The sequence below is a fragment of the Lagenorhynchus albirostris genome, chromosome 19 (genome assembly GCF_949774975.1).
Source record: "Lagenorhynchus albirostris chromosome 19, mLagAlb1.1, whole genome shotgun sequence".
NCBI classification, from domain to species: domain Eukaryota; kingdom Metazoa; phylum Chordata; class Mammalia; order Artiodactyla; family Delphinidae; genus Lagenorhynchus; species Lagenorhynchus albirostris.
The window spans coordinates 6,313,330-6,330,203 of record NC_083113.1 but is presented as its reverse complement, the minus strand read 5'-3'; the positions used below and the strand labels follow the sequence as shown (position 1 = coordinate 6,330,203).

At 41.8% G+C, this 16,874-nt stretch overlaps 2 protein-coding genes across 3 annotated transcripts in view; one reads left to right on the top strand and one right to left on the bottom strand.

The window, feature by feature from the left end:
• Positions 1-16,874, top strand: part of LOC132509835 (zinc finger protein 525-like) — a 293,110-nt gene that overhangs the window by 175,455 nt on the left and 100,781 nt on the right. The gene's annotated exons all lie outside the window — the stretch shown is intronic.
• The window catches only part of LOC132509785 (zinc finger protein 160-like), a 186,542-nt gene that overhangs the window by 145,491 nt on the left and 24,177 nt on the right, over positions 1-16,874 (bottom strand). The gene's annotated exons all lie outside the window — the stretch shown is intronic.

Sequence of the window (16,874 nt, the reverse complement as noted above, 5' to 3'; positions counted from 1 at the left end):
GCTTAGTTGCACCGCGGCATGTGGGATCTTCCCGGACCTGGGCTTGATCCCATGACTTGATCCCGTGTCCCCTGCATTGGCAGGCGGATTCTTAACCACTGCGCCACGAGGGAAGTCCCTGCTTATCTATTTCATACCTAGTAGTTTGGATCTCTTAATATCATATTGCTATCTTGCACCTCCTCCCTTCATTCTCCCCACTGATAACTTACATTTTTTTTTTATCTGTGAGTCTATTTCTCTGTTGCTATATATACTTCTTGGATTTATTTTCTAGATTGCACACACAAGTGATAGCATACAGTATTTGTCTTTGTCTGATGTATGTCACTAAGCATATTGCATGGAATATTATACTCTCAAGATAAACAACAAAGACAGCTGACAAATCTGTTTCTAACATCTTTTCCCTTTACCTTTCTCTGTTTTTGAGGTGGAAATATGAAATTCAAAACTTCTCATTTCTTATTAAAATTAGCTAATATTCGGAAAAACGTAAAATTATTGTTTTCATGAAAATGGGACAAAATCTAAAAATTAAAAGGGTTTTGCCTCTCAATCTTCACCCTTCTTAGTCATAAGAAGCCATGTTGCTATACGGAAAGTGAAGAGGGAATTTTCTGGTGGTCCAGCAGTTAGGACTCGGAGCTTCCACTGCAAGGGCCTGGGTTTGATCCCTGGTGGGGGAACTAAGACCATGGAAGCCATGCAGCATGGCCAGAAAAAAAAGTGAAGAATAAATGGTCATGGAGGTAGAAGGAGCAGAGGACCCATCACATCCCACGTGGCACCCTCTGGACTTCCCGTTACATGAGAATGCTAAACTTCCTACTTCTTTCAGTTACTAATTTCCAGGTGGTTTGTCACTCACAAGTAAAAACTATCCTAGCTGACAAATAGGATTTTTACTTTGTGACAGGTATAGAATGGAGCCTTTCAGGAAAAAATCTTGAATTTAAAATTCTGTGGCTTAAGAAAACTTCATGGGGACTTCCCTGGTGGTCCAGGGGCTAAGACTACGTGCTCCCAATGCAGGGGGCCTGGGTTCAATCTCTGGTCAGGGAACTAGATCCCACGTGCCACAACTAAGAGTTTGCATGTGGCAACTAAAGATCCCGCCTGCCGCAACAAAGAACCAGAACCTCTCATTTGTAATACTGACCTATGAAATAAAACTGCAGGCATACTTTAGAGATATTGTGTGTTCAGTTCCAGACCAGTGCAAAGAAGTGGTTACTGTAATAAAGTGGGTCACAGTACATATTGAAGTTATATTTACACTATACTGTAGACTATAACGGGAACTCTGCTCAATACTCTGTAATAACCTAAATAGGAAAATAATTTGAAAAAGAATAGATACATGTATATGTGTAATGGAATCACTCTGCTGTACACCTGAACTAACACATGTTAATCAACTATACTCCAATATAAAAGAAAAATTAAAAAAAATACTTTGGGGCTTCCCTGGTGGTCCAGTGGTTAAGGCTCTGTGCTCCCAATGCAGGGGGCCAGGGTTCGATCCCTGGTCAGGGAACTAGATCCCATATGCACGCCACAACTAAGGACCCTGACTGCCACAACTAAGACCCGGTGCGACCAAATAAATAAATTTAATTAATTAATTTTAAAAACTTTATCACTGCTCTTGCCAAGGGAGTGGCTGAGTGGATGCAGAGACACAGATCTTTGTGAAGACCCTGACTGCATCTTAGCTGACTAGCAGCATCTGTGTTTTATGGACAAAGAGCTGGCGGAGGGTCGTACTGTCTCAGACCAAGATACCCAGAGTCCACCCTGCACTTGGTGCTTTGCCTGAAGGGTGGCTCCATGGAGCCTTCCCTCAGCAGCTCGCCCAGAAATACAACTGGGACGAGAGGACCTGCCCCACGTGCTATTCTTCCCTGCACCCCTGCCCTGTCATTGCCACATGAAGAACTTTGGCCACACCAACCACCTGGGCCCCAAGAAAAACATCAAATAAGGCCCATTCACAGCCTACTATTTGCTAGCAGGACGGCCTCCTGTCAAGCAGAAATTTCCCTTTTGGTGACTGAAGCAGCAAACAAACAAAACAACTTACTGCTGAAAAATGCTGACAGTCATCAGAGCATCCAGTGGATCACAGCAGTAACATCAAAATCACTGACGAACGATCACCGTAACAAATAAAATAATGTTAAAAGTTCGAAACATCGTGAAAATCATCAAAACTTGACACAGAGACACCAAGTGACCAAATGCTCTTGGAAAAAGAGCACAAAGATTGGTTCAGGCACGGTTGCTACAAGCCTTCAATTTCCAAAATGCAGCATCTGTGAAGCCAATAAAGTAAAGTGCAATAAAAAGAGGTATGCTTGGGACTTCCGTGACGGTCCAGTGTTAAGACTCTGAGCTTCCACTGCAGGGCATGAGGGTTTGATCCCTGGTTGGGGAACTAAGATCCTACGTGCCACACAGCGCAACCAAAAAAAAAAAGAAGAGAAAAGAAAGAAAGAAAGAAAGAACACAGGTATGCTTGTATAAAAATAAGTTACCATAACAACAATTATATATGATGATAACCCATTTTAAAATGGCAAGAGATACCATAAAATTAACTATGGATACTCAGTGAAGAATCAAAAACAATTTAAGAGATTATTTTTGCAGTCAGACAACATGGCTTCACATCCTGACAACATGGTTTCACATCCTGACTCAGGCACTTGCTGAGGTGGAGCTGAATGAGTCTTTAAATCAGTATTTGTCCTATGTTCCTTCATTTCTGAAATGAGAATAAACACCAGTATCTTTTTCAGCGATGAAAATTCAATGAGCTATTATGCTTAAAGCATTAATAACAATGATTCTTACTCAAAGTCTGGTAAGAAAGATAATAGAGATTGAAATTAAGGGAATTCCCTGGAGGTCCAGTAGTTAGGACACCATGCTTTCACTGCTATGAGGTTGGACCACTGGTCCTGGAACTAAGATCCCACAACCCAAGTGGCGGAGCCAAAAAAAAAAAAAGTGAAATTAAGATAAATTTTTAAAAATAAATTTATATTAATTTATTTATCTATTTATTTTTGGCTGCATTGGGTCTTCGTTGCTGTGCGTGGGCTTTCTCTAGTTGTGGAGAGCGGGGGCTACTCTTCGTTGCGGTGCGCGGGCTTCTCATTGCAGTGGCTTCTCTTGTTGTGGAGCATGGGCTCTAGGCACGCGGGCTTCAGTAGTTGTGGAGCATGGGCTTAGTTGCTCCGCGGCATGTGGGATCTTAGTTCTTGGACCGGGGCTCAAACCGGTGTCCCCTGCATTGGCAGGCGGATTCTTAACCACTGTGCCACAAAGGAAGTCCCAAGATCACTCATCAAAGAAAAATATATTATTTTTGGTTGAGAACAAATTCTAACTGGAGAATATAGGGTGTCAGTTGTCAAGTCGGAAGTAGCACAAATCTTACTTTCTCTGCAACATACTTCGGCTCTGAATGTCACTACATCACTGGAAAATGGCAGGATAGCTTCCAGGCATTTGGCAATGGAGACTCTCTCCTTGTCACAAACTATACTTGGAATCTTGGGGTCTTTCTTTTTTAAATAAATAAACTTATTTATTTTTGGCTGTGGTGGGTTTTCATTGCTGTGCACAGGCTTTCTCTAGTTGCAGCAAGCGGGGGCTGCTCTTCGTTGTGGTGTGCAGACTTCAGTAGTTGTGGCTTGTGGACTCCAAAGCACAGGCTCAGCAGTTGTGGTGCCCAGGCTTAGCTGCTCCACGGCACATGGGATCTTCCCAGACCAGGGCTCCAACCCGTGTCCCCTGCATTGGCAGGCGGATTCTTAATCACTGTGCCACCAGGGAAGTCCTTGGGGTCTTTCTCACTCATTCTTAAAATTTCATTCAGTTCATTGCATGCTGGTTCAACTCCACACACTTGATTTTGAAGCACTTGACCATAGCCAACTCCCAAATTAAAAGACTTCAGTTCACCATTTGCCATTCCAGTACTTTCACTGAAGTGAACCCCTAAAGGAACACTCTTTCATCATGTTTATAGTGCACCTAACTTTATACATGTGGATTGTCACATCACAAAATTCCCCAAACAACCCACTGATTTATCTCTTGTTGTAAAATGAGGAAGTGTGAAATGTAAAGTGTGGGGAAAAATAATGCTAAGGAAAAATTGTATTAAAATATTTTATTATAGTAGAAAAATCAACCATGTAACTTATAGCTTAATACCATATTTAGAAATCGAAATTTTACTACTCTTGGGACTTCCCTGGTCCAGGAAGATCCCACATGCCGTGGAGCAACTAAGCCCCTGAGCCACAACTACTGAACCCACGTGAAGCAACTACTGAAGCCCATGCGCCTAGAGCCCGTGCTCCACGAGAGAAGCCACCGCAATGAGAAGTCCGCGCACTGCAACAAAGAGTAACCCCCGCTTGCCGCAACTAGAGAAAGCCCACGCACAGCAACGAAGATCCAACACAGCCAAAAAAAAAAAGCCCAAGGGCTTGCTCCTTCGATACCAATTGGGAATTCAGAGCATAAATAGGTACCCACCTATAAGCACCACTCAGGAATCACCTTAAGTCACCAAGCCAGTCAGCATTATCTGTTTCCTCAAATCATTTTTTGAACACCTTGGAATTCTCCCATCTCCCTGGGAAGCTGATAAACATTCTCCTAACATTTCAATGTTAAAATCAGTCTCAATGACCAAACCAATCTTTGGGTGAAGTTCCATCCTAATCCGGTGAATGACCATAACTGCAATTTAGCAAAAACAACAAAAAGTGCTCTGGAGGTGAATATATGAAATTTCTACTTTATCTATCAAACAGAATATTCCTATCGTATACTGTTCGTTTTTTAAAGTCTTGAATATCGATATTTTCAAATTATTGCACTGAGTGCTTCAAGAACAAAACTGAAATTGCACGATTTTGAAATTTTCTAATATTTTTCGTATGCTTACTATATTCCTATTTTCCCCTCATGTAAATCAGGGTGGGTGCATGCTGTGACATTTAATTAGGAAAAAGGACATTAAGAAATACATTCATACACTGCATATTCAGGAATGGGGAGCAGGTTGTAGGGAGTGCCAAAAAAAAAGAAAAATTCCAAAGGTGGAGTCACTTACCCCTGAGAGGACAAACCCAGACTTAATTGCAGCTTCATCCCTCCCAGAAAAGTGACCTTAAACCAATCACTCTAGAATTTCCTAAACAACACTAGTGAGGTAATAGACAGGAAAAGATTTTGCCCTCCATTCCCCCAAAAAGGTAACCTTGCCTGACACTATCTTTTAAATTATTTATTTATTTATTTGGCTGCGCCCGGTCTTAGTTGCGGCACAATGGAACCTTTGTTGTGGCATGCAGGATCTTTCAGTTGCAGCACGCGGGATCTAGTTCCCTGACAAGGGATCGAACCAGGGGCCCCTGCATTGGGAGCTCGGAGTCTTAACAACTGGACCACCAGGCAAGTCCAGAAACTATCTTTTCTTTAACTAATAACTTTCTTATCCTGCCCAGTATCTGCCTATTAAAGCTTTCCATTTTGTACAGCTCCATGGAGCACCTCTTTTTTTACTAGGTGGAATGCTGCCCAATTCATGAATCATTCAATAACACCAACTTGATTTTTATATTTACTCTGTCCAATTTTTGCACAATAGAAGTCAGAGTCTGAAATACACTGCTATGATTTTTTTTTTTTTGGTACGCGGGCCTTTCACTGTTGTGGCCTCTGCCGTTGCGGAGCACAGGCTCCGGACGCGCAGGCTCAGCGGCCATGGCTCACGGGCCTAGCCGCTCCGCGGCATGTGGGATCTTCCCGGACCGGGGCACGAACCCATGTCCCCTGCATCGGCAGGCGGACCCTCAATCACTGCACCACCAGGGAAGCCCCTGCTATGATATTTTCATTATACCATCTGAATATTCTGGAACAGAGGGTGGAGAGGAATTACTCAAGTACAAATTATGAGAATTTAATCCCCAAATTGTATGTTGCTTGATTCCATATTGGAAAGAAATTATTGCAGATTCTTTCAATCCTGAGAGCCTAATGGTGCACTGTTAGCTTCTCTTGTAAAGTACTGAGATGGGGAAAAAATGTGCTGGTGGAAGCAACAGGATTCATCCAGGGTTGACAAAAGTGATTAAATTTATTAATTAAAACAGGAGACCCTACAATACATTCTAAATAAAACACTAGCAAAATGTAATTGAAGCAGTTAAATGTGAATCATACACATAACATTCTGGTTCTTTTGAATAAATTTCCCTCTCAAGATAACTGCTCTCTGTTCAACTTCCAAAAATAAGACTAATTTCTCATTAAACATAGATATATACAAGTTATGGCCATCCAGTGGAGAAAGTGGCCAAGATTTCCCCTGCATTATTTCCACCAGTCAGTCACTAGCTACCTGTCACTTTCCTCCCATGAAAAGCCTAGTTCATTAATGTCCTTCCTGCCCTGTTCAAGGTCAGTTGGTAGACAATTCTGTCCCATAACCCACTGTGGAGTATCTATGGAAGGGCTCCCCGAACATAAGCATGATGGGTCATGTCCTAGTTTTACATTATTTTCTGCCTCTCCCTAACGATAATTTACACAATGTTCAATTTAATAATTCAGTGTCCTTATTTTTCCAGGCAACATGGAGATGAAGGAACTACACCTAATGAAGTTGGCCCTTTCATCTTATTGACTCCTTCCCAGAGACCATCATCAAAGGCCCACACTGAAGGCATAAGATCAACAGATTTCAAACTTCACGTTGAAAGGCATAAATTGTCACGAAGCGCTTTCAAAAAATTGAGTATTTATACACTGGAGATAATGGGCCATTTCCACATATATCCTTCTTACCCTCATATATGCATCATGTCATAAGTTTTAACACACTGTGACTTGTAATGATTCTGCAGTATATAATATCTCAGATTAATCTGGAGAACTACAGGCTGACTTAATCCTAGTATGCATTCTTTGATGTGTGGTCTATTGTAAGAATTGCTCAAAAAATTCCCCAAATTTATTACATTTGTAAGGGCTCTCCCAACTATGACTTTCATGATGCTCCCTGAGGATGCACTGTTTCTGAAAAGTGTTTCTATGTTCAGAATATCTGTATATTTTCTGAGCTGTATGAATTATTTCATCACACCAAAGGTGTGATTACTTGATGAAAACCTTTACGCATTCATTACATTGAAAAGCTTCTATGTTCCACAGTCTGGATCATCACTTACAAGCATTAGTAAACATATTCTTTGTGTGGTTTCCCTCAAAGATAAGTCTTCTGAAGTCTGGTGCACTGTGAGGCCTGGATAAAGCTTCTGCCCTACATTTCCATGGCTTTTCTTCAATATGGACTCTCTGCTGTTGCTTAATACTTGAACTCAAGGCAAATGTTTTGCCATACCCATTGCATTTGGGAGCTAACACTTCAGTATGTTCCCCAACTTGTGATCTTTGGGTAAAATCCTTGCCACACACAGTACATCTGTGTTGTTTCTCTCCGGGATAAAGATTCTGATATCTAGTGACGAAGGACCAAAAGCTTGAAACTTTGCCATATTCATTGCATTTTTAAGCATGACGTATCTGGTGACCCTGAGTTTAAGGCACGACCTAAAAGCTTTGCAAAATTCACTCCTTTCGTAATGTTTTGTCCAGTGCTTATTACCAAACTACTGGTGAGATGGGAGCCATGAGTATAGGTTTTGCACATTCATGGAATTTGTGAGGAGTCTTTCTAGAATGAGTTCATTTTCTAAAGGCCTGACTATACTAAATACATTTACCTAGCTTCTAGCCAGTAAGAATTTTCTCATGAACATTAAAATGTGAACCTATGCTAAAAGCATTGCCACACTGATTGTATTTTCAAGGTCTTTCACCAGTATGGACCATCTGATAAGTTAGGCTTGAAAGCACACTGAAGGATTTGTCACACTCATTACATTTACAAGGTTTCTCTCCTGTATGAATAATTTGGTAGATCATAAGGTATAAATTTTGACTAAACACATTGAGACAGTCATTACAGTTGTAAGGTTTCTTTCCATCATGAATTGTCTGACGGTAAGTGAGGCTGAACGCACAAACGCTTTGCCAGACTCGTGATACTTGTACGGTTCCTCTCCACTATGAATTCTCCGAAGAACTGTGAGGTGTGAATTTTGAAGTCCTTTCAACATATATCATATTTATATAGTTTCTCTCATGTATGGATTTTCTGATGTGTAGTGAGGGTTGAGACCTGAGTAAAGGTTTTTGCACACGCAATATATGTGAAAGGTTTCTTTATAAAATGTTCTCTCCAGTGATTTGTAAGGTGTGAATTTTGACTGAAGGCTTTGCCACAAATCACTACATTTGAAAGGATTCTCTCCAGTATGCACCCTCCAATGAATTCGAAGATGTGGTTTTAGACGAAAGACCTTGCCACTCTCATTACATTTATAAGGTTTCTCCCCAGTATGAACCCTCCACTGAATTGCAAGGTTTGAATTACAACTGAAGACTTTGCTACACATACCACATTTACATAATTTCTTTCCTGTACGAATTTTCTGATGTCTAATGAGGTTTGAGCGGTGATTAAAGGTTTTTCCACACTCATTTGTATACGGTTTCTCTTCGGTGTGAATTCTCTGAAGATTTGCAAGGACTGAATTTCGACTGAAGACTTTGCCACATACATCACATTTATATAGTTTCTCTCCTGAATGGATTATTTGATGTTGAGTGAGCTATAAGCCATGACTAAAGGTTTTGCCACATTCATTACATTTGTAACATTTTTCTACAACATGACTTTCCTGATGACCCACAAGGTGTGAATTTCGACCAAAGATTTTACCACATATATCCCATTTATATAATTTTGCTCCTGGGTGGATTCTCTGATATCTAGTAAGGTTTGAGCTGTTAAGGAAGGTTTCGTTACACTCGTTACATTTGTCTGGTCTTCTGTCAGTGTTGGGGGAATGCATAAAATCATTCTCATTTGTATTAGAAATACTGGTTTGAGGAGTAAGAGGAATTACGTGAAGCGGTGAAACTGAGGCACTACTGTTGATTTTCTTGTCAGCTAAATTTAAATTCATAAATTTCCCCTTCACTTCTCATTATATGGAGTTCATCCTGAAAGCTTAATCCAAGCCTATTTCCAATGGGCTGGATTCCTGCATCCCGTCTACAATGGCAATGTCTTCCATCAGTGAGATTTTTGTTATGGGTTATAGGCATTACTTTATAATTTCTTTCATCATCTCTCTGCTGAGACTCAAAGTCATACATATTTTCCTGGATTTCCCTGAGGTAAAAATGTTCGATTTCATGACTTTCAGATCTTCCCAACATCACTGTTTGGAATACTTCTCCTGTTATCACTTTTCGTTTTTGGTTGTAACTGCTGGATCACACGTATAAGAGAGATATCTACAAGATATAAAGAAACATAGTTATCCTATTCATTACAACCTATAAATAAATGTTTCATATTGCATATATATTACACCAAAAGTAATACTTATACCAAACAGAGTTATGAAACTACCCAACAATGATCTTAAAATTTTTAGAAACACTAAAGGAATAGAATTCTTTACTAAAGAAAGAGTAATAACATATAATTCAAGTTCATTTTAAGGTAGCCTTGTTTCACAAATCCTATGTTAAAAACACACAGATTGGACATCAGCTATCAAAGAGAGGGTATTTTTCCACCATGACCCCAAAGCACATACCAATTAACATTAAACATACTGCTGTCTCATAACTGAGGAGAAAAAAATATTATATTACAGATATATTCTACATACTTACTACACATACATAAATGCTATAAAAAGATGTAATGCTAAATAATCCAAACAAGCTAATAAATAATCTAATTAATTGGCTGTTTAGAATTGAAAAATTAATACATAATAGAGAAAATGAAGAATTTGATACAACTTTTAAGAAAACAAAATATTTTTCTAAATATCTGCTTTAAAACTATGTACCAGGCTTCCCTGGTGGCACAGTGGTTAAGAATCTGTCTGCCAATACAGGGAACACAGGTTCCAGCCCTGGTCCGGAAGATCCCACATGCCGCGGAGCAACTAAGCCCGTGCGCCACAACTACTGAGCTCATGCACTAGAGCCCGTGCTCCACAAGAGAAGCCACTGCAATGAGAAGCCCACGCACTGCAATGAAAGAGTAGCCGCTGCTTGCCGCACCTAGAGAAAGTCTGTGCACAGCAACAAAGACCCAACGCAGCCAAAAATAAATAAATTTAAAAAAAAAAGTGATTGTAGGGAGAAGGTAGGATTGCATCTATTACACTATTTCCTATGTAATGTGTCCAACTGCATATTCCATAAGTTCCATTGTCATGCTTATATTCGAGAAACACATACATAATATTCTAGGAGATTGTGCAAGAATTTTGCTAGCAGAAACCAGAAGGAAAAACCAGGAAAAGGCAACTCAAAAGGAGATTCATGCATTTCTTCTGTACACACACATGCAGATACAAAGAAATCGAATCAATGGTACAATGGAGTAGGAAGGAGATCATGATTTTGAAACCGAGTCCCCCTACATTTCAGTTCCCCTGCCAAGTTTGATTAATCTCTTTATAGAATATTTTATTCCCTTTCTTGTCCCACACCTGCTCCCCTTAAGACTGAGGGTATCAAAAGGGTTGGGGGGGGCTTCCCTGGTGGCGCAGTGATTGAGAGTCCGCCTGCCAATGCAGGGGACACGGGTTTGTGCCCCGGTCTGGGAAGATCCCACATGCCGCGGAGCGGCTGGGCCCGTGAGCCATGGCCACTGAGCCTGCGCATCCGGAGCCTGTGCTCCGCAACGGGAGAGGCCACAACAGTGAGAGGCCCGCGTACCGCAAAAAAAAAAAAAAAAAAAAAAAAGGGTGGGGGGATTGAAACTGAGGAAGACCCTGTGGGGCCCTGCCAGCCTTTTCGTGTCCTCGTTTCTTGTTCATAGAAAAAGCCTTAGTCTCCTAGACTTTACCGGAGATCCAAAGAGCAGATTCAAGCCGTTACTATTAGGAGAATGAGGGAATGCAGTAAAAAAGGAAAAGCAAGTCCAGCATAATTTTTAAGGTAGCTTAAACCGATACCTTGCTTTATGACCCCTAACTGCGGCTTCAACCAGTTGTAAACTGTCACAGTGCTCTGGAGACAGGCTTTTGTGACAGTCCTCAAAACCAGAACAAAAAACTGGAAAGACATATAGGTGAGGTATTTGTGATACTTTCTATCTTGTATCCTACAACCTGCTGACCACCCTACGGAGTAGGTTCAAGTGGTGACTCTGAATGCAGTAGGATGATATTGCAACACATGAGGGAAAGTGTTCTCCATCAGTAATTTTCTGTTACCCAGTAAACCCATTCCACAGGGAGTCCACCAAAAGCTGTCCACAAACTACAGGTGGATTATCACAGCAAAGAAACTGGAAAAATCTTCAGTCCTTAGGACTACGTAATTCAAAAGCACATTTAAGAGGCAAATCGTACAAACTTATGAAAATAAGAAATCAGGAAGAGTACACATTCCCAGACTAGGCAGAGTAGTACAAGAGCCAAAATATTACAAGATATGGGGGTCAGATGCTCGAGGACCTTGAGATGGAACCATGGGCTCGACCCACAGATGCCAAGCTAAGAGCCTGAAAGATTCATATATGCTCCCCATGTAGGACTGGGGATCAAAAAGAGGATCTCTCGGGACTTCCCTGGTGGCGCAGTGGTTGAGAGTCCGCCTGCCAATGCAGGGGACACGAGTTCGAGCCCTCGTCCAGGAAGATCCCACGTGCCGTAGAGCAACTAAGACCGTGTGCCACAACTACAGAGCCTGCGCTCTAGAGCCTGTGAGCCACAACTACTGAGCCCGTGTGCCACAACTACTGAAGCCCGTGCGCCTAGAGCCCGTGCTCCGCAACAAGAGAAGCCACCGCAATGAGAAGCCCGCGCACCGCAACGAAGAGTAGGCCCCGCTCGCTGCAACTAGAGAAAGCCTGCGAGCAGCAATGAAGACCCAACGCAGCCAAAGATAAATAAATAAGTAAATTTAAAAAAAGAGAGAGAGAGAATCTGTCCACTGACCTTAGTTTTCCTAACAATGCAGAAGAACCACTCCATCTCCCTGTCACACAAAACCTTGAAGTGCATGGCAAAATCAGAACACAAGAAATGGCTGAGGGATCTAAATAAGCAGACAGGGCCTGAGACAGCTCCATGCAGGTTCTGAGGTGCCAGATGGAGTAAGAGGGCAGCCAGCGTCTCCCATCTTCTGATTACGTCTTCCAAGTACTGCAACTCTGATCAAACTCAGAGGCTAAGGGGTGGGACTCCAGAGGCATCAGCTCTGATCTACAGGGACTAATTGAGCATCCAGTGGAATCAAGACCCAAAGGAGAGATGACGGGGCAAGAGACCCCTTTAAAACAGCCCGCCTCATGTTCCTCAAAGTCAAGCAACAACCAGTTCACAGTAGCCAGATGATGAGTGTTGTGGATCTTGATAAAGACCTTGCCTTTGTCTCTCATGGAGCTGCAGCACCACTGGAGGGTGAAAGAATACATTTTACATGTGGAAGGACAAGAGGGATAAGTTACGGAGAAGAAAAATTTCCTCTGAGAGTTTTCAATGAATAAACTTCGGTTTTCCCAAAGAACTCTCTACCCTGAGAAGAGGTTCCCAAACACTATTCATGTTGTGGCTTCCTCTCTGCCCTGAGATCCCACCTGTGTTCACACTTTTGATACATTCTCACCCATTTGTTTTTTTGCTATTTTCACACCACTCACCAGAGTCCTGGGCTCTTTCTCTTGCTCTAAAATGGAGATAATGTTCAGATCAGAAATAGAAATTCCTGCTTATCAGAACAAAGAAATGTATAGCGGGACTTCCCTGGTGGTCCAGTGGTAAAGAATCTGCCTTCCAATGCAGGGGATATGGGTTTGATCCCTGGTCAGAGAACTAAGATCCCACATGCCACGGGGCAACTAAGCCCGCACGCCACAACTACTGAGCAAGTGTGTCTCAAGTGCAGCCCGTGTGCTGCAAACTACAGAGCCCATGCGCTCTGGAAACCGTGCACCACAACCAGAGAGAAGCCCGCTCGCCACAATGAAGAGCCTGTGCTCCGCGATGAAAATCCTGCATGCGGCAACTGAGACCCCAAGCAGCCAAAAATAAAAGATTAATTACTTAATTAGAAAAAAAAAAAAAGGAAATGTAAAGTGCTGTGGTTTTTCCAAAATCACAGTGCTTTGTTCAGCTGAGTAGTGAAGAAAAGACAGGTGTTTCTGGAAAAATATTTCAAACATTCACCCACTGCCTGCCTCCTTCTAAACGCATAGGGAACAGTGTAATACATATACCTAACACTCTTCCAAGAAATACTGAGTCAAAAGCAAAGGGTACAAAACAGGAAATCAGACAATTTTTAGAAGTCTGCCATTGTGAAATTGAGACACAGATGTAGAGAACAAACATAGGGACACCAAGAGGGGAAAGCAGCGGTCTGGTGGGGGTGGGGGTGTGACGAATTGGGTGATTGGGATTGACATGTATACACGGATGTGTATAAAATGGATGACTAATATAAGAACCTGCTGTATAAAAAAATAAAATTAAATTAAAAAACTAAAAAAAAGAAAAACAACATGGCAGAGATGTCAAAGATAAAATGGGTCTTGAGCAAGTTTAAGAGATGTATTTATTAATGACTCCTAAGGGTCTAAAGTCAGTGCTTAATAATTCTATTTTATGTCTACCTTTTAATGTGATTTAAAAAAAAAGTCTGCCATTGAGCTTTTTTTTCAATTTATTTTATTTTTATTTATTTATTATTTTTTGGCTATGTTGGGTCTTCGTTGCTGTGTGCAGGCTTTCTCTAGTTGCGGCAAGTAGGGTCTACTCTTCGTTGCGGTGCACGGGCTTCTCATTGCGGTGGCTTCTCTTGTTGTGGAGCACGGGCTCTGGAGTGCGTGGGCTTCAGTAGTTGCAGCGCATGGGCTCAGGAGTTGTGGCTCGTGGGCTCTAGGGCGCAGGCTCAGTAGTTGTGGTGTACAGGATTAGCTGCTCTGCAGCATGTGGGATCTTCCCAGACCAAGACTCGAACCTGTGTCCCCTGCATTGGCAGGCGGATTCTTAACCACTGCACTACGAGGGAAGCCCTGCCATTGAGCTTTATATATAATTAAGCTCTAGAACAACCTCTGATGTAACACGAAAGGCACAGATCATCTGAAGAAAGGGTCAGTTTAAACTCATGATGCTGCATGTCTGAGTCTCCAAGGGGCCCAAGAGGCACACAGGGGAAAATGCATAACACAAAAGGGCAGATCCCAACATCTAGAGAGAAGTTATCCTCACCCATGGAGATCGGGTTCCTTTACGTTTCCAACATCATGTCACTGTACAAGGCCCTCTGTGCAGGGTCCAGGCATTCCCACCCATCCTAAGAGAAATCAATGGCCACATCTTCAAAAGTCAGCTGTTCCTGAAACAAAAACATTTCTGGGGTGGGGGGGGAATGTTGGATAAATTAGGAGTTTGGGATTAACGTATACACACTATGATAAATAAAACAGATAAACAGGAAGGATCTACTGAATCACACAGGGAGCTATACTCAATATCTTGAAATAACCTATAATGGAAAAGAATCTGAAAAAAGAATATATATATAGCTGAATCACTTTGCTGTACACTTGAAACTAAGACAACATTGTAAATTAACTATACCTCAATTAAAAAAGATTTTAACCAAGTGGCCATGAGGATAGTTTTTATCTGGGCCCGTGACCCATGGCCACTGGGCCTGCGCGTCCGGAGCCTCTGCTCTGCAGCGGGAGGGGCCGCGACGGTGAGAGGCCCACGTACCGCAAAAAAAAAAAAAGAAGTTCAAAGGACTTCCCTGGTGGCACAGTGGTTAAGAATCCACCTGCTGATGCAGGCGGCGTGGGTTCAATCCATGGTCCAGGAAGATCCCACATGCTGTGGAGCAACTAAGCCCGTGCACCACAACTACTGAGCCTGCACTCTAGAGCCTGCATGCCACAACTACTGAAGCCCGGGCGCCTAGAGCCCATGCTGTGCAACAAGAGAAGCCACCGCAATGAGAAGCCCGTGCACTGCAATGAAAAGTAGCCCCCACTCGCCGCAACTAGAGGAAGGCCACACAGAGCAACGAAGACACAACACAACCAAAAATAAATTAATTAAAAAAAAAATAAAGAAGTTCAAGGTGAACAACATGGAACAGCATGAAAGGTCACTATATATGTGGGCCCACACAAACACACACATACACAGAAAATGTTAGTGATCTTCTTACTATTTAAACCATTAACATGATAGTGTAGGAAAAATTCAAGGCCAGGGAATATACTAAAGATATAATTTCAACTACAAAAGATATATACTTTTGAAATCATGAGAAGTGATTGCAACTGATGTCAAAAAAAATTTTAAGGATTAAAAGGGAGTACCATGAACAATAATACCTACACATTACATAATCTATAAGATACAGGTAATTTTGTAGAAACATAAACCTACTAAGTTGGAAACATTAAGAAATAAAAAATCTGAACAGAATTACAACTAGAGAGATTCAAGTAGTAATCAGAAACCTCAAAGAAAAACTCAGGAAGAGATGTCTTTAACTGCATAATTCTACCAAACATTTACAGAAGAATGACCACTAATCCTGCTAAAAATCTTACAAAGAGTTGAAGAGAAAACACTGCCAAACTCATTCTATGCGGCCAGCATGACTGTGATACCAAACCCAGAGCATCATGTAAGAAGAAAGGAAAACTAGGTCTTCCCTGGTGGTGCAGTGGTTAAGAATCTGCCTGCCAATGCAGGGGATACGGGTTCAGCCCTGGTCCGGGAAGATCCCACATGCCGCGGAGCAACTAAGCCCATGCGCCATGACTACTGAGCCTGCACTCTAGAGCCCGCGAGCCACAACTACTGAGCCCTTGTGCCACAACTGCTGAAGCCATGTTACAGATACATTTTCAGCCCTGAGAGCCTAATAGTGCATTCTCAGTTTCTGTAATATATTACTGAGGGGGGGTAAAACTGTGTTGGTAGAAAGAACATGATTAATCCGTGGTTTTAAAAAAAGTGATTTATTAAATAAGAGACTTATGATACATTCTGAATAAAACAGCAGCAGCAATTAAATGTGAATCATATAACTACAAATACTATTTGGTTTCTTCTGATTAAATTCCACTCTTGGTTAACCGCTCTCTATTCAATTTCCAAGAATAAGACTAATTTTTCAGACTTCCCTGGTGGCGCAGTGGTTAAGAATCCACCTGCCAATGCAGGGGACAGGGGTTTAAGCCCTGGTTCTGGAATATCCCACATGCCGCACATCAACTAAGCCTGTGTGCCACAACTACTGAGCCTGTGCTCCAGAGCCCATGCTCCGTAATGAGAAGCCTGCACACCACAACAAAGAGTAGCCCCTGCTTGCCACAACTAGAGAAAGCCCATGTGCAGTAATGAAGACCCAACGCAGCCAAAAATAAATTTACTGGAAAAAAAAGACTAATTTTTCATTAACCATTGCCATTCAGTGGAGAACGTAACCACCATTTCCAGTGCATTATTTCTAACAAATAACGAGTCCTAGTAACCTGTGACTCTCCTCCCATGAAAAGTCCAGTCCTTAATGCTTGATCTGTTCATTGTCAGTTGGAAGAACATTCTGTACTATAACCCACTATCTATGGATGGGCACCTTGAACATAAGCATGATAACTGATATCACAGGTTTACATTATTCTCTGCCCTTCCCTGATTCTAATTCATTCA